Here is an 18,794-nt window from a genome sequence, read left to right as displayed (position 1 = left end):
GCTTGGCTGAGGCACACAGACAAGTGTTAAACAAAGTGATGGTATCAGACTTAGCGAATTTCTGCAAGGCTCTGAATGGATGTTTCTTGACTGCGTGCTTGCCTCTATCTGTCACCAAAAAAAAAAAAAAAGCAACACAATGAAACAAAAGTGTGTGTGTGTGTGTGTGTGTGTGTGTGTGTGTGGTCACGCGGGTATGTGTGCCTATGTTTGCCAATGTGCATGCAGAGGCCAGAGTTCTTTCCTTATTTCTTGAGACAGGATCTCTCCATTAGAATTTAGAGCTCACTGATTGACTAAGCTGGCTAACCAATGAGCTCCAGGGATCCACACGGCACCCTGATTCTCCACCCAGCACCCCCACCCCCAGTACCTGGTCAGCAGATGCCACCACCCTCATCTTTTCCCATGGGTTCTGGGATCAACGCAAGGCCACCTTCATGGCAACTCCCTTAGCAGCAGATCTATCTCCCTAGCCTTGCGTTTTCTCTTCTTCTCCTCCTTCTCCTCCTCCTCCTCCTCCTCCTCCTCCTCCTCCTCCTCCTCCTCCTCCTTCTCCTCCTCCTCCTCTTCTTCTTCTTCTTCTTCTTCTTCTCCTCCTCCTCCTCCTCCTTTTCCTCCTCCTCTTCCTCTTCCTCCTTCTCCTTCTCCTCCTCCTCCTCCTCCTCTTCCTCCTCCTCCTCCTTCTCCTCCTCCTCTTCCTCCTCCTTCTCCTCTTCCTCCTCCTTCTCCTCTTCCTCCTCCTCCTTCTCCTCCTCCTCCTCCTCCTCTTCCTCCTCCTCTTCCTCCTCCTCCTTCTCCTCCTTCTCCTCCTCCTCCTCCTCCTCTTCCTCCTCCTCCTCCTTCTCCTCCTCCTCTTCCTCCTCTTTCTCCTCCTCCTCCTTCTTCTCCTCCTCGTTCTCCTTCTCCTCCTCCTCCTCCTCCTCCTTGTTCTCTTCCTCCTCTTTCTCCTCCTCCTCCTTTTTCTCCTCCTCTTCCTCCTCCTCCTTCTCCTCCTCCTCCTCCTCCTCCTTCTTCTCTTCCTCCTCTTTCTCCTCCTCCTCCTCCTTCTTCTCCTCCTCTTCCTCCTCCTCCTCCTTCTTCTTCTCCTCCTTCTTCTTCTCCTCCTCCTCCTTCTCCTTCTTCTTTTTTCCTGTGTTTGTTACTTCTTTAAGGCCAGATCTCATTGGGTATCTTAGGCTGGGCCTGGGACTCAGCGATTTTCTGGCTTCAACTTCCCAAGTGTTGAGGTGATTGGCATGAGCCACCACAACTCAGTCTCCTGCCGCCCTCCCTCTTTTTTTATTATGTAGGCCATTAATCTAACAAGGCAGTGACCCATGACTTCCAGAATCAAAGGGTGGTTTGCAGTGGGGTTGGGGCACCCCAGGCAAGTCTACTGTGCAGCAGGAACAGAGCCACAGGCCCTGTGGTTTCTAACCTTCTGCTAAAAAGCCACTTATTTACATCCTTGTCTAGAAGCACTGTGCCTTCTCTGGAATGTGCCCTGCTCCCACGCGGGGGAAGGTCTGCTAGCTAGTTACTCACTCCAGTGACTCCGAATGGAAAAGGAGAAAACAGCAACAAATAGAAATCGAAGTCGAACGGGGGCTTTCCCGTCCTATGTGTCAGGTCAGGCCGTGCGAGGCCAAAAGCAAGTGACTAACAGTGATTTGTTAAAAGCAAAGGGACTTCTACAAGGATTCCTTGCAAGGTTGAAGGGACCAGGGAAAGGCAAATGTGCACTGCTAGACCTCCTTGCCTGCTTGTGTAGCAGAAGCTTGAACCCCAAAGGAGGGACGAAGAAGAGCCTTTGTTGCACAGCGAAGGGTCTCTCACCCTGGCTATCCTCTCCTGCCAGGTAAATCTACCTAGTAAAGGAAGGCCTTCATTCTCATGTCACCTTTACACAAGAGAAGTCTGGGGACTGTATTTCCTGACCTGCAGACTACACTCACCTGCCTGGCAAGCCTGGGCTAGACTGCAGAATAAACCCCTCATTCATGCTTGCCCTACTTTCAGGCACAGGGATGGGTCAAGAAATATGAATCCTTTCTGTACACAGATTAAAGACCCAACTCCATCTCTTTTGGAAGAATAATCCAAGGATATTTTACAAAGTCACATTAAAAGTGGTTTATTGGTTCCTGCTGTGTCCTATGTGTTTCATATAGACTATCTCACTTATTTCTATATTATCTCTTGATGGTATATCAATGTGTCAACATTTTTGGAATATCTTTGTAGATATTCAAATCAAGTAACTCACCAGGTTGGTGCAGTGAACACCTGCCTACTGGGGATGCCAGGATGCTGGTACCGGCTTATTCTGACACCACATCTGGGGCTTCTTGGCATTAGTGACATTTTAGACTGACATTTGGACAGCTTTGTGTCTGGAGGGAATGTCCTGTGCTTTATAGGATGTCCAGTAGCATCTCTGGCCTCCCTTCATCAGAGGCCAGCAGCAACCCTCCCCACCATTATAACAATCAAAAATATTTCCAGACATGGCCAAGTCTCCAAAGGCGGGCAAGGCCAACCTCCCTCCCCATGAATGACCGCCACTCTAGGGTGAGGCGCGTGCTATGTATTATTTTCCTGGTATAAGTAAATACACAGGCCATTGCTCAGAAGAGGAACTGCTGGAACAAACAACAAAAACCACAGCACTCCACAAGTCTCCAGAGGCGCATGGTATTACAATAATGCAAGCCCACTCTACAGTTATGGATCATTATGTGACTCTGTCTCCGTGTAGCACAGGGTGATCTAGACTTCACAATTCTCCTGTCTCTGTCTTCTGTGGGCTAGAATGATTGGTGTGACCACGAAGCCCAGCCCCTAGGTGTCATTTCCTCTCATAGCAGCTAAGCCAGGAGGGAAAGCTAAACCTCCAAAGAGCTAAACCACCTCCAAGAAATGAAGGCAGGAGAACTGTGATGGCCTTTCTTCCTTCTTAACTGACTGGTTTTGAAATCACCTGGGAGACACAGCTGGACCGACCTGTCCTTGCTTGCCCACAGGAGAGAAGACCCACCCTGACCATGGGTCATGCCATCCATGTCCTGGGGTCCCAGACTGAATAAAATGGAAAACAGGAGAAAATGAACTGAACATCAGCATTTATCTCCCGCTGCTTCCTGACTGCAGAGCTCTTGGCTCTGCCACCATACCAGCTACCATGGTGAACCATTCTCTCAAACTGTGAGCCGAATAAACCCTTCCCTCACTTGTTTTTATTAGTTATTTTGTCTCAGCAATGAGAGAAGTAGCTGACCTAGGAATGCTCTGTGAAAGTCCTATTAATGACTTTCACACTGCAAGGAATTAAGAGAAGTCTTTTGCTAGTACAAACTCCCAAGACAGTATATAGCACCTACATGAGCCCTGGAGAGGCAAAGTCCACATTTTATGGCTCTAAACAGTTCTGGCACTTGCTGGTATCCAACCCAGGAGCTCTCATGAAATATAATGTTTTATAATAACTCCTCATCATTTGATTAAAATTACTATACCATCTTCCCAGCTTATATCTGAATAGTAAAATTCACAGAAAAACTTAATGCCAATATTTATGAAATAGCTGAGAACTGAATGACAAGTTGTTCTTCTTTGTCCTTAAAAAAAAAAAAGACAGAATGAACTTCCATTTTAATAAAAAGGAATGTTCATTGTCATCATCCCCAGGGCTGGGGACGTACTCAGTTGGGAGAACACTTGCACAGCATTCATAAGGACCCAGGAACAATCTGAGCACCATATCAACCAGGTACGGTGCTAGCAGGTACCTGGGATCCTAGAACTCATGGTGGAAAAGGGAGGATCAGAAGTTCAGACATGTCCAGTTACGCAGTGAGTGCTAGGCTAGCCACTTCAAAATCTGTTAAGTGAGCTATATGTATTTCATTGGAAGGAAGGGAGGGGAGAGAGGAAAGGAGAGGGAAAGGGAAGTAAGAAGAAGGGCATTGTTATAGGATGGGGTAGAAAGAAAGGGCTACAGGAGAGACTTTTAAATTACCTTTTTCTTTAAATGTTCACTACCATGCCAACCTGTAATATACAACCATAGCAGGAATGCTCACGTTCAAAACATCTAAATTAAAAGTAAAATAATTGTAGTTGCTTTTAAAGCCACGATTTGAAAATTAAAAACAAAAACCAAAGATCTTAGGAAGATAAAAAGAAAAATTTCTTATCCATATATTAAGATATGAAGCTTAGCTAAAAAGACTGTCATTTCTTATAAAGTTATAAATTTTCACATAAAAACAAAAGAACTTTAAAATAAGCCTACTAATAAATAATTTGACTATTAAAATAGCCAGACTCCACTCAGTACTAATTCTGTTATGCACAAATCACATTTAATCTTCCTCCCAAAGCCACGGGGTCCACACCTATTATTATTCCTATTTTAAACAGATGTCACTTGAAATTAAAATTACGATGCACATAGTAGAAAGGGAACTTCAAGGAGGTGAAACCACATGGCCAAGAACATACCTAAACCAGAGTTAAGCCACGGTGGAGTGAAAGAGGGGCTATGTCCTGGTTCTGTTGGCTTCTTGCACAGTGTGCCCTGGAATCCTTATGTTAAATGCATCTTCAGAGGTCATTCTCTTTCATTAGCCTATATAGAAAGTTAAAAATCCAACTCAAAACTTAAGCGCTAGGCATAAGTATGTATAAGCATGGCTTCCAGGGTTCATGTGTGTGTGTGTGTGTGTCTGTGTGGCGGGGGGGAGAGAACTCGTCTCTTATTTTGTTGCTTGTAAAAATCTGCAGCAATACAAACTGCCCAGCCAAGAACATCAAGGAGAAAAGAGATTTATTTTCACATGATCTAATACATTAGAAGGAATTCCAATTAAAGGGTATTTCTAAGTTTTTTTTTTCTACATATGCTAGAGCATAAACACCCAAATGAAGGTGATGCATTTATTGATTTGCATCTTAAATTTTTTTTTTGAGATGATCTCACTGTATAGTTTGGGTTGAACTTGCTATACAGACCAGGCTGGGCTCAAACTAATAGAGACCCACTTGCTTCTGTGATGGGATTAGAGTCATGTGCCACTACATCTGGCTGTTTTGGACCTAAAATGCCTCCCAGTAGCTACTGTCTAGAAGGTTTGGACTACGGTATTCGAAGTGGTGGTGGAAAGGTTAGTGGGAGGATTACCACAAAAGGCCCTGGTCTTCCCCTCTGCCTCTAATTCCCGACTACTATGAAATTGCTCCGCCATGTACTCCCAGCCCTGCTGCTCAGCCCTTCCATAAACCCAGATCACCTGGGCCAAGTGGACAGCGACCTCTATGCCTTTCCCAGGGCGTTCCTTCCTGCCTCTAAGTTGCCTTGTTGCTGTCATAAATATGACACAACTTCTGGCTAAGCTCAGAGAGAAACGCTGCCTCATGTTTACCGGAAGCCCCCTTTGAACTGCTAATCCTTCAAGAGCACATCACTGTTCTCATATGTTATCGTATAACCCCGGTTCTCTAGAAGCCCACGTTGGCCTCATTCTGCCTTTGTCTCTGCCAACTGCAGGTTTGCAGGCACTGGGGCAATCAGCAAAATGTGCTGCAGCATCTGAAGACAGCTCCAAAGCAGGCGCTCTGGGACTATTCTCAGCGATGACAGCATCACTAGATTTAGTACCCCACTTGCCAAAGGAATGCTTTTGAAGGGGAGAAATATTCACTTGGATGTAGAATAAAGACTTATTTGTTTTAATACTTAAATAAAGAATTGAAACTATCAGATGGCTTTATGTTGAAATGAGTAGAGAGACTGCTGTAACATTGATATTTTGGATTTTTGATGCAAGGGTCTGGCCATTTAGCAAGCTCTCTGTAGGCACAAAGCAAGTCCTAATATGATGTTTTGAAATAAAAGCATGCTTCTCCTGTTATTTTGAGGAGTTATTGAAGATTTCTATTTCTTGAATGAAAAAAGAAACTTGAAACAAATAAAAAATAAAATTAAAATTAAAAAGCACACCATCACCCCCCCCACACACACAAAACAAAACCCAGACTTGGCTAGCTGGGTAGCACACACCTTTATTCCCAGTACGAGGGAGGCAGAGGCAGATGGAGTTCTGTAAATTCAAGGCCAGCCTGGTCTACATAGTGAATTGCAGGCTAGCCAGGGATACACAGAAGACCCTGTCTCAAAACGAATAAAATCAGACCTACTAAATGTCAGTCAGTTCCTCAAATACCTCTTAGAGACTGGGGCTGGAGTTTAGGGGTAGAGCACTTGCTTGGCATGTGTTAGACTAAGTTTGATCTCCAGCACCAAAAAAATAAAAATAAAAAAACTAAAATACTTCTGGTGATGCACACACTTGTAATTCCAATACTTGGGAAATAGAGATGAAAGGATTAGCTATGTTTGAGGCCAATCTGAGCTACATGAGTCCTCGTCCATCCCCAAAAATGTTTTTAAAAAATAGCTCTTGGTTTTCTCAGGGAGCAGGCATCTCAGTGTGTTCCAGAGGATGTTCCTGTACTCACAGCCTGGAAGGAAAGAATTCTTTCCCAAACACAAGTACCTTCCAATGGCAAAGAAATCAGAGTCACCATGAATCAGTTGTTATACACAGATAAACTACCCACCACAAATAACTAACAATGCAGGGTAGGTTGACCAGATACTCAGCATTCCTTTAAATGAAATGACTTGTACACCCAAGTTAAACAAAAGAAAACAGACAAAGCCTAGGCTGTGTTTTTAGATATGCCTTAGACACTTATCCTCTGAGATGCCAGGGATGGAACAGACATGGGAGCAGGCCACGAATAACTTCAACAGATCAATTGTGGCTAGTACCTTCTACAAGGGCAGTTTCCTCTTAACCACAGGAAGAGGAATCCTCACTAGTACAGACACCTACTACAGGAACACTAAAGTTTGCCTGTGGAAAGCAATGTGCTTGTTGACTCTCTCACCCTCCATGTTTTCTCAGAAGCTGCCCCTGACTGCACAAGAGCAAATGGTACCTGCAGGTTATGACTCTACACACACCTACATGCTATGTGTTCTGCCCAAAGCACACAAGGTTGATAACCCTTATGTGTTGGAAATCTCACTCTGTGACTATTCCTTTTGCCCAGTCTCTTCTCATCGCATGCCCATGCAAAGTCATTTCTAACCCAAGTAGGAAATATGAGGTTCCACTTAAGCAAGACAAGTGCTCACCAAGACCAAGGGTCCCTCTCTTATCACTGGGTACTTACTACTGCTCAGGAAGTTGAGACACTTGATTGCCTCCAGGTCCTGGCGACTAACTGGTCATCCTTCCACTAGGTTCCCAATACTCCATGGCTCGCTGCGTGCTGGGCCCCCACTTGTCCTGTCTAGGTCTCCTCAATCTGCTGTCAAGGGGATACCCTCCTGGGGTGTTGTCCACAACCACCTCCACTGAAAAGACAGCATTCCCATAGCTTAGATATTCCCAGCACTGTTCCGCCAACTACCTCTGCAACTTGGTCCTCTCCAGTCCCTCAGTTCACCATAGCCCCTAAATCAGCAGCCCACGGTTTTCAGCACAATTAAGCTCCCTGTAGCGTCTCCTAGGAGTACCCTGCTCCATCCTCCTCAAGGAGGAGCTCATGCCTTGCTCACCTTACTCTTTCCGGGGGGGGGGGGGTCCCCTCCCTCGGGCACCCCCTTCCGTCCTGCTCTTTCTCTACCAGGCATTCCTCTCCGGGGTTCCGTTTCTCTCTGCCCTGTGGAGGGCGCCCTAAGAATGAGCACAGGACTCCCCCCTCCTCTGGATCCTGCCTCTCCTACTCTCTGCGTTCATACACCCTCAATTAACGATCATGACACCTACCCTAAACCCCAGTTTCCCAGGCTCCCATCCCCAAGCAGTTCGAAGTCCTTAGATCCAGCCCTTCAGGGCTCTGCACCTCCCCAACTCCACGGTCTGGACTGTTTATCCTGCATTCTAAAAAACAAATAAGCAAAAAACAAAACAAAACAACAATAAAAATGCAGTACTGAAACTCCAACATCGGGTCCCAATCCCAGCCCCTGGGGTCGCGACACCTGTCAGTGCGGTTCTACATCCTCGCTGCAGAGTCAGGTCAGACGGTCCCCAACGTCTCGATTCTGACATCCCAGCCTCTCGAGCCCTGGCAAAGACTCTCCAGCATCGCAGTGGAGACCTGCATCCCGCCCGCTCCCTGTCCCCCCACCCCCACCCCACCAGCCCGCGACAGAACTCACCAACACCAGGCGCGACCGAGCTCCGGCAGCCCAGCCCCGGCGGCCACACTCACGCCTCCGGCTCCGGGAGAGCTCCCTCCGAGCGGCCGCAACCGCGGAGGGCTCTGCACCCGAGAGCTGCGGGGAGGAGGGGACAACCCGGGCCGGTGACGCCCAGCTCCGCCCCTTCCCGGCCCAGGGGAGGGCAGCACAGCCCGGTGCACAACCAGCTGCCACAGCCACCGCAGCCGAGGAAGTTGACTGACGCCGCTTCCTTCCACCCACCTTCAGACCCTAGCACCCCGACTTTAACTGCAACTCCCCCAGGGGCTTGAGGCAGCAAACGATGCGGTATGCACTCTGTGTTCTTCCCCAAAACCATTTACTAAATCCCTCGGGAGGGGGAATAACAAACTTCATCTGCCATTGCAGAAGCTGATCCCAACACTGGCCTTTTCTCTCGCTGCCCTGGGGAGAACGTTTATGGTAGCCCAAGAAAACACACGCTGCATCCCAAGAAGGCCCTGCAAACACACTTTCACAGCCCCTGTGCAAGACTCATACTTCTGCTGTGATTGCATCACACACGTAACTCGGCTGTTCCAAGCAGACCCATGTAACCTCTATCCAGTAAGTCCTGCCCACCCCCACCCCCGGCCCTCCCGCCAGTGGCCAGAGTAGTTCTTCACCCACAATGCACTCTGTATTTATCATGATTATTTTCTTTTAATCCATTTAGGAAGCAGGGCCATCAGTTAACAAATCGAATTGACTTTGCTGCTGAAAAACTGCCTGCATTATCAGGAAGAAAGGGGGTGGGAAGATCAGTCAGATCCCAGGAAGGTGGTCTGTATCCGTTTGCCTGTAAGAGGTCCATCTTTGCTACTGTTCCTAAACAGCTGGACTGCTGTTCGTGGGCTGCCCAGCCTGAGCTCTTTCAGTCTAAATCCACCCTGTTCCACTGAAGCATCTAACAAGGTTTTGCCATTCCCAACGTTTAAAAATCTGTGATTTGGTGAATCTTTGGCAAAACATTCAGAAGCAAAGTGAACCGTTTACTGAGTGGGATTATTTCCAGTCCGCAGAGGAAGATGTTTGGATTCTGGGCTGTTATGCAGCATTTGAAGCCGATTCAGACCCCAGAAGAGTCCGGGGACCTGTCTCGGTTTCACTGCTTTCGCCACAGGACAGTAACCCAACATGCAAAGGCATGGGTTCAAAAGCTCCTGCGGGCCCTGAGCAGCCTTCGTTTCTGCCTCACCCCACAGGAGTCCAGGCTGCTCTTGCATCCTGGAAAACCAAAGCCTCCCACATTAGCAAGCATTCATTACTTTAGCCAGAGAACTCAGCTGTACAGCAAAGCTAAGAGGAAGGGACCGCCTTCACACACATACACACACACACACACACACACACACACACACACACACACTTTCTGCTCAGATCTAATCTAAAATCAAAATTAAAAGTCTCCAAATCAGAGGATGTACTCCCAGGTTCAGTTGAATTGGTGTGAGCCGTAGCAAGAGAGAAAAGGGCCGTGAGAGCATCTCTCTCTGTTCTTGCAATACCCTCCATCCCTGGGAGAGCTACTTTGTCTCAAATGTAAAGTCTTACAAGGAGACCAATTCTTCTGATCCACAACATCTTAAACTGTGGTTGCAATCCCGTGCTAGGGAAACGAAGGCCTGCTGCAACGACCCTGACAATAACGGCAAGGTTTCTGAATGAGCAACCGTCAATGCACCACCGTTGCAAATCTGTTATGGGGTAAACAACCGCTCTCTAATCTTATTTGAGTGGCACTCCACAAGACTCACGTCAGGTCTAATCAAAAACATATAGCTAAGCAGGTCATAGGCCTTCCAAGAAAAGCTACTGCTGTTGTTTGGTTAAGTATACATAGTATATCCTTCTAAATAATTATGTATTAATCTGTGACCATACACTAGTGTTGGTCAGGGAAGTACCCCCACCCCACCCCTACCCACCAGAGTGGTCAAGAGTAGCCACAGAAGCCGGGGGGTGGTGGCGCACGCCTTTAATCCCAGCACTCGGGAGGCAGAGGCAGGCGGATCTCTGTGAGTTCGAGGCCAGCCTGGTCTACAAGAGCTAGTTCCAGGACAGGCTCTAAAAAAAGAGTAGCCACAAAGACTCATACTTGGCCAAAGTACTGAGAATAAGTATCGAATGCTCAGCCACTATGGGACAACAATCCCAGGCCTATAAGATGCGCTGAATATCATAGAGGAAGAAGCAGAAAGAATGTAAGAAAGAAGGATGGGTGATTTGTGTGTATCAGTGACTTCTTGGCATGAAGTCACTGTTGAAATCCTGAACTCATAACTGTGGTTTCTGGGACAAGATCTACATAAGATTTCACACTTCGGCATCCTGTCATGGAGAGGGTGTGGTTCATGGGGGCCTCATCATCCATGGAGATTTATAAGCAGTTAATGGCTGATGGGGAGTGAAGGACATTTCTTCAGTGGTATTACCATTGGAAAAGTGCCCATACTCTTGTGAGGCACCCTAAGGAAGCTAATCAGACAACAGAAAACAAAAGAAAATGTGAACATATGTGAACATAGAGGGGAAGTTATTTGCTAGTTGGTAAAAGGAAGGGTATCAACCAGAGTGGGAAGAGAACTAGAGAGGGTAAAGCTGGCTAGTGGTGAATAAGATCAAAACACATTGCACACATGTACAAAAATATACTAATAAAACCCATATTTATGTAGAATTAATATATGCTAATAAAAAATTCTTTAAAAAGTAATACATAAAATTATTGGGTCTTCAAGAGACCAAATGCCTATGAGGTGATACACTACTTTAGTTTGGGCAGGAAAAATGATTTTATTTATTTATTTTGTAACTCCGGGGAAAACAGGCCTACCGTGACCTTTCTATTTTTGCTCTGAATAAAAATCTTTAGATCTTCTGCCGCAGGGACACACAGGATGCTCTCTGGTATGTGGAAATTCACAACCCAACCCCCTGTCCGCATGTAACATTTCCACCAGGCAATAACATTTTCACTTGAGAGTTTTCTAAGATCTGGAAGTGTGTGATATCTGAAATGGCAGTGTTAACCCAATCAGAAGACCACAATGCTGAACCAGTCTACAGTCGACAAGACACCATGTTCTTCCAGATTGTCCTTACAAGCCATGATAGACACAACAGAACAAAAGAGTTAATTTGCAAGTTTAGGAATTATTTGCTCCCAAAGTCTGACAAAATAATTTGATCTGTTTCATGTTGTAAACCAATCAAACTTGCACTGTTTTCAACAAAACTTCTACTGTGCACTCAAAGAGCATGTGAAGACATCATATATCAACCTTCGTACATTTACAGGAGGTGCGGCAGGGCTGGCCTTATTGTGACACATGATAAACTATGCTTGGCGTTCTGGTACATATGCTGGTTTACACTAGCCTAGACTAGTATAAAGAATTATCACAAGAGCCACTTGCGACAATGTACACAGCAAGGAGAATTGTTTTAAAAAACTCTAGTTACTATTGTTGGCTTATCTCAGGGGAAGACTGAGGGTCATTCAGTTTTCATCACTTGGTGAAGAAAAGGAGAGGTGCTTTGTGTACTGGTTAAAAGGATGTGTTTGTCCCTTAGCCTATCCTGAGTCTGAGACCCATTAGGGCTTCTCAGAGTCTGTGGTCAGTAACCTAAGCCCTCTGTGAATCAGAGTCTTTAAGTGTAGCATGGAAACAATTATCTTACCCACTTGTTGCAATTATTTCTAGAATGAAATGAAAGGCACACAGCATGTACTTAGCATCGTGCCTATCACATAATGAGGGCTTGCTGAAAGTATACAAAAAGCGAGGGGTTGAGTGGAAAGGTCCTTCATTTTTTTTCTGCTGGAAGAAAAGATGTCTTATTTCAGTGAACCTTGTAGGCAGAACTCTCAGAAACTTGAATGTTAACGTTGAAAAAAACAAACTGAAATCAGATCTAACCTTCTTGACACTCTGTCATCAGGGTATCCTCACCCTGGTTTTTCTGTTCGGATCCCTTGCAGCTAGACAACTAGAGAAAGCAACCCCGAATCTAATCTCAACTGCTGCACAGACAGAATGAAACTGAAAGGAAAACAAAACCTGTGGGTTGGCCGGGCGGTGGTGGCACACACCTTTGATCTCAGCACTCGGGAGGCAGAGGCAGGTAGATCTCTGTGAGCATGAAGCCAGCCTGGTCTACAGAGTGAATTCCAAAACAACCAAGGCTACACAGAGAAACCCTATCCTGAAAAACCAAAAACCAACCAACCAAAAAGTTCACTGTGGGTATATCAGGCTAAGAAGTAAATAAGAATAATGATTTTCTTGTGTCGTGTATCCATTTTGTCTCGTTTCACAGTGGAACAGTCAGGGCTCATGAGAGTTCACTTCACTTTAATTTGGAGTTGGCCACTCTTTTTGTCCTCAAAAAATGTTTGTCTATTTGTATTTTGCATATGTGTTTCCATGTATGAATGTCCACCACGCGCATACTGGTGCCTGGGGAGGTCAGAACAAGGTGATGCGCTTTTTGGATCTGTAGTTACAGGCAGTTGTGAGTCAAACAGATGTGGATTTGGGGAACCTGGGTCTTTTGCAAGAACAGAAAGTCTCTTAATTGCTGAGCCAACTTTCCTGGCCCTCTTTTTAGTTCTTTATAACAAATAATTAACAATGTTGAGCCAGACACATGGTGTGCAACCGTAACCCCCACACTTCAGATGCTGAGGCAGAACACTTCTAGCCTGTACAACACAGCATGCTAACGTAGCATGAGCATAGCCCCGGGTGCCATGCCCAACACCAGAAAACAAAAACAACCACCAGCAACAGAACATTTCTGAGAGCAAGTCAATTCGTGTAGACAAGAGACACAAGTAGACATTGCCCCTGGGTCCTCCGGAACCCTGGGCTCATTTGGAGTTTGGAAGCCTTGGATCTGATCATAATTAGTTCCTGGTATGAGTATAACAGGAAGCAAAAAGACCAGCCAGGGACTTCTTTATATCACTAACAAAATAATTTGTGAATTCCTGAATTGTAACATTTCTGCGGGTGCTAATTTTAACACTTCTTCCTAAACAAACCCTAAATTTAGAAGATGTACGATGTAATTAGATCACAGTAATATAATGACAAGGAAAAGTATGAATCAGAGACGGGGGGGGGTGTGCTTCTTCCTTCTGTGTCTATAGAAAGCTGCAACGAAAAAAACTAAAAGCCGTTATGGTGGCCCAGGAGTGGTGACACACTTAATCCCAGCACTCACGAGGCAGAGGCAGGAGGATCTGGCTCAAGCACATTTCAAAAACAAAAACTGCTATTTCTGGTAACTGGTTAGCAATTTATAGGAATTATGTACCATTCTGGATTGGGTTTGGTTGTAGGGAAAGTTCCATATAATAGCTTAATGTTGCAAACAGTAGAAGAAAAACACAGCCTGCGATAACTTCTACTTTTTGCCCCCAGGAGTAAAACCAGATATAACTATACGTGCAATGCACACATCCAGGGCTCTCGGAGCAAGAGAAGAAAGTTTCCCAGGGGCCATATTCACCAGGGATAGCTGTAGTTATAGCTGAGACTCCTTTCAGCATATGGATGTTGCATACTCTGTGAATTGATGAAGAGACCCATCGTTTGGACGTTGAGGGACATAGCTGAAGTCTGGAAGCGTCTTCTTATTGACCAAAGATGAGAATACAAGGAAATTTGCTGAAGATTACACATTAGCCCATTGTGGTGACATGTGTCTTTCATTCTCAGATACCCAAGAAGTGAAACATGAAGATCACTTGAACCCAAGAACTCAGGACTGGCAGACAACAAGAAAGAGTGAGCACTAAGTTTCTGTTTGAAGGACCAGTTCATCACACAACTGGAAGAGCCTTGGATACATTGGGGGAAAATTCCAGACTGTTATTATTCTATTCATTGAAAAAGTATTTAGAGTTGGCCATCTGAGGTGGTTAAAATGAAAATACCTCCTATAGGTTCATATATTTGGCCTCTTAGTCCCTGGTTGATGAGCTGTTAGGAAAGGATTAGGAAGTATGGCCTTGCAGGCGGAGGTGTGTCAGTGGGAACAGGCTTTGAGGTTTCAAAAGCCCAACCCAGGCCCATTGTTTCTTTCTCTGACTGTTGCCTGTGGCTCGGGATCTAAAGCTCTCAGATACTGCTCCAGCACCCTGCCTGCCTGCTTCTTGCCAAATGATAACCGTGTCTCTTCTCTGCAATAGAACAGTGACTAAGACGTCATCTGTAGACACAGAAAGATGGTTCACAGTGGCCACGAGCAATGAGATCAGGAGATGGCCAATTTCCTTTGGGAGATGATGGAAATGTTCTGGAGTGGATAATGGCCATGGTTATGGTAACATAATGCCCCAAACTACTGAACTCTATACATTAAAATGGTGAATTTTTGTGTATGTAAATGCTATTTCAACAACAAAAGACACAACAAAGCTAAAAGTCTGTCCAACTTCTGGCCAAGGCAACTCTTATTAGAGAAAGCATTAGTTGGGGGCTTGACTACAGTTGTAAATAGTTGATCCATTATCATTGTGGCAAGAAGCAGGCAGGCATGGTGCTTAGAGCAGTACTAAAAGCTTGACATCCCAAGTCACAGGCAACAGAGAAAGAGACAATGGGCCTAGGCTGGACTTGAAACCTCAAAGCCCACTTTCAGTGACATACCTCCTCCAACAAGGGATACCTGTTGGAGACCAGCTTTAACAAAGGTACCACTTACCAGGTTAGGGGCATGGGGATTAGAAAAATTAATAAAGATAACAGCAATTTAAGTGAAAATAACAAACAGAAGCATAGGATAGTATCAGGAGGAAGTTCCAGTGAATAACTGAAATCACCCATGTTTAATTTCCATTTGCTTAAATACCCCGACTTCAAAAGGTAGGAGTAAGATTAAAAAAAAAAAAACTGCATTCACATAATACAAGAATGAACTGACCAGTTGAAGATTGCAGGCTATATTCTTTTTTTTTTTTTTTTTTTTTTGCTTTTTCGAGACAGGGTTTCCCTGTAGTTTCTAGAGCCTGTCCTGGAACTAGCTCTTGTAGACCAGGCTGGCCTCGAACTCAGAGATCCGCCTGCCTCTGCCTCCCGAGTGCTGGGATTAAAGGCGTGCGCCACCACCGCCCGGCTGCAGGCTATATTCTTAGTTAACATTCTGCTGCTAGAACAAGACAAGTAACGCTCACACCCTACACCAAAACACTCTGCAGGCAAACCACTCCCCGGGTGGAATCTATAGTTATCTCCTTAAGGGAGTAGGAACTTAGTTGGGTCCTTAGACTTCTGTTTTAGGTAGAAACAGATAGACTTCTCAATATTTGAAATACAAGCTCTGGATATTAGCCACACCTGTTGACAATAACCTTGAGGTAGAAACAGACAATACTTTGAAGAAATAGAAGTTCCAACTCTCTGACCTTTAGACAAGGTGGAAACAGGCTCACATTTTTGGGCCTCCACACACACCTCCGAATCCTCTCCCAACAGTTCATCACAGAAACAACATGTCCGTCCCTTGTTCCCTTTGTTTCATTCTCCATGTTTGGTTTTCGAGCTACCCCTGTGTTATAAATGGCCATCTGTCTGTCCACAGACAACTTCCACATTTATCTTATCAGAATAAAACTGTCCCCTGGTCTCCAGTTGTATCTAAAACATCTTTTCTGGAGAGATCATAGACACCTAAAACCCAGTATGTTGTACATAAGACTGTAAGCAAGGACTCAAGCCTTCCCTTCCTTTTACATCCCCCTTATAATTTCTCTAACCACCAGTGAGTGACAGTCATTGTTTATGTCATTTGCTCATTCATTCATTTGTTATCCATTGAGTGAACCCCTTCCCAAGCTCTGTATCTATCAGGCACTGTGCTATAGGCTAGGGCATAGTGGTGAACAAGATGCACATGCTGTCAGCCTTTACTTATATAGGAGGTGTCTACTTAGTTACCGGACATTTTACTTTCCTTCTAAATCCCTCTTGGCTCTAGCCTTGGCTCTTCACCAAACCACATCCTCGCCATCCTCCAGGCTCTCATCAGCTCTCACCTTCACGACCACAGTTGCTTCCTTGACTGGTCTTGTCTCCATTTCTTTTGCCCAGCCTTGCTACTCTCTGATCATTCTTCCGTATTTCTGCTAACAAAAATCGTCAAAATCAAAACTTTGGGTGGGCGAGATGGTTAGTAAAAAGTGCTTGCTATGAAGCCTGACACCCTGTTTTATCCCCAGGGCCCACAGAGTGGGGCCTCCTACCTCCTTATGCACACTGTGGCCTGAGCGCCCACACAAATACAAGCGTGCCAGTGTGCATACATACACATGCACACCCCCACACACAATTAAATAAATGCAATAAAATACTCACCTCCAATTGAGTTCCCTTATTATCAGCTTTCATCTCTTAAAGCAAGCCGCCCAGAACCTGATGACTATAACATGTTCCCCTTCAGAACAGAAGCCAAACAGGGCCTAATGACAAAGGGGGTTTGCCTTTCTTCCCCAACTCAATGGAAAAATCATTGTGTGGTCTAGGTTCCATTGAAATTTGACAAATTGGCCGGGTCAAATCTGCCTCCCAGCACTGGGGAGGCAGAGGCAGGCGGATCTCTGGGTTTGAGGCCAGCCTGGTCTACAAGAGCTAGTTCCAGGACAAGCTCTAGAAACTACAGGGAAACCATGTCTCCAAAAAACAAAAAAAAACAAAAAAAAAAAAGAAAAAAGAAATTTGACAAATTGTCTTTCAAATTTTTTTTAAAAATTATTTTTGGGGTGTGTGTGCGTGTGTTTGTGTGTGTGTGTGTGCATGTATGTGTGTGCGTGTATGTGTGTGCATGTGTGTGTGTGTGTGTTCTGGCTCCCATGAGCGCCATAGCATATGTGTGATACGTGTGCATGTCAGTTGAGTTTTCTCTCCTTTTACCATGTGTATTCTGAAGATCAAAATCACAGAGTCAGGCCTGACAGCAAGTGCCCTTACCTACTGAGCAATCTCGCTAGCTCAGACTTTCTTCTGTTGTGATAATCTAAACACCTTGTTAGCAGGTGTTAAAAGGAGACATCATGAAAGGCCTGATGATATCTTTCAGATATTTCCCCTGAAGTCAGTTTATAGGCTTTGTCCCACGGTCTCTTAGCAAAAGTGGACAAACAGACCACCTATTTCAGACTGTGGTGAGAGGCGAGATACCGGCAGACCTGGAAGTTACAGAAATTGAAAAACATCAGAGAAGTGGGGAAGCCCTGAGAAGGCAGAGGAAGCTCAAAGGAGAAAAATGGTACAAAATGCTGTGAAAACTGACTCGAAGTATTGGGTGGTTATAGAAACTGGTGGCAGGCAAGGGATAGAGAACAAAGGTTTTCTTTTTTTTTTCATAATACCACAAAAAAACATTTATTCAGTCTTTCATGTGCTTTTATTTTCTTCCTTCAACCATAATAATATGATATCCAAATTTTGTCTTAACCCGTGGGTCTGTATACACAGGCTTATCCATCCCACTTACAGGCAAGGCAAATGCTGCTTCTTGAAACGGTCCTACCATGGACCCTCTGGTCATCCAACCCAGGTCACCCCCTTGCCTGGCTTTATCTTCACTGTACTGTGCGGCCACTTCATTGAATCTCATTCCAGACTTTAGCTTTTCCATGGCTTCCATGATTTTGCCATGTTTTTCACATAAAATATGTCTGACCTTTACTGCATTTGCCACCACCTTTAGGGCCCTGAGCTTTCTTGTCAGCACTCTCACTCCCAGAAGCGGTACCTCCTTTCCCCCCTTTTCCAGAGCCACTTTTCCCCTTCGGCGGCATCTCTTAGGCTTGCGGTTGCCAAAGGTTTTCTTAAACACTTAATCTACTGAGGGAGGATCTTACAGAGCACTAGAGGCCAAAGCAAAGGACTGTGCTTACTCTCATGTGTCCCTTGTGTGTGACTAAGTGATTGACAGTGAAACTCTTAGGCTGTGATGGCACAGTGTTCTCCTTCCACACTGAGAAAGTGATTAAGGTGTGTCCCAACATCCTGGCCACCATCATGCTAACATGCTATGTGTCTCTCCTTTTCACGCCCCCAGTCTCCTCAGCCACACAGGCCCTCTCTCCACCTTACCAGGAACTTAGCTACCTCCTTCATGACTCGTCTTGATGCCTCTCCTAATGCTGCAAAGCTGGGAGATTAGAGAACTAGGTGCCGTGGCCTATGTTCTTTTAAGATTCAGTGTTCCTCTCCAATGATGCTTTTTTTTAGGAGGGGGGTGGTTTTTCGAGACAGGGTCTCTCTGTAGCTTTGGCACCTGTCCTGGAACCAGCTCTTGTAGGCCAGGCTGGCCTCAGTCTTACAGAGATCCACAGGCTTCTGCCTCCCAAGTACTGGGATTAAAGGGGTGCGCCACCACTGCCCGGCTCCGATGGTGCTTGTAACATGACCTTGTGAAAATCTATCTAAATACGTCTTCTCCCCTAGGTGGAAGGGATGGGTTGCATTTCGTTTATCTCTTTAGCTTATGTCCTAGGAGAACGTTCCTAGCACCAAGG

The 18,794-nt window shown here is 45.3% G+C and overlaps 1 pseudogene; it reads right to left on the bottom strand.

Moving 5' to 3' along the window:
- Nucleotides 1-17,674: 17,674 nt before the first annotated feature.
- On the bottom strand, nucleotides 17,675-18,077 carry LOC119823999 (annotated as a pseudogene).
- Nucleotides 18,078-18,794: the final 717 nt, after the last annotated feature.

This window comes from Arvicola amphibius, chromosome 9, assembly GCF_903992535.2.
Source record: "Arvicola amphibius chromosome 9, mArvAmp1.2, whole genome shotgun sequence".
NCBI classification, from domain to species: domain Eukaryota; kingdom Metazoa; phylum Chordata; class Mammalia; order Rodentia; family Cricetidae; genus Arvicola; species Arvicola amphibius.
The sequence above is the reverse complement of the archived record's forward strand: the minus strand, read 5'-3'. Positions and strand labels throughout refer to the sequence as shown.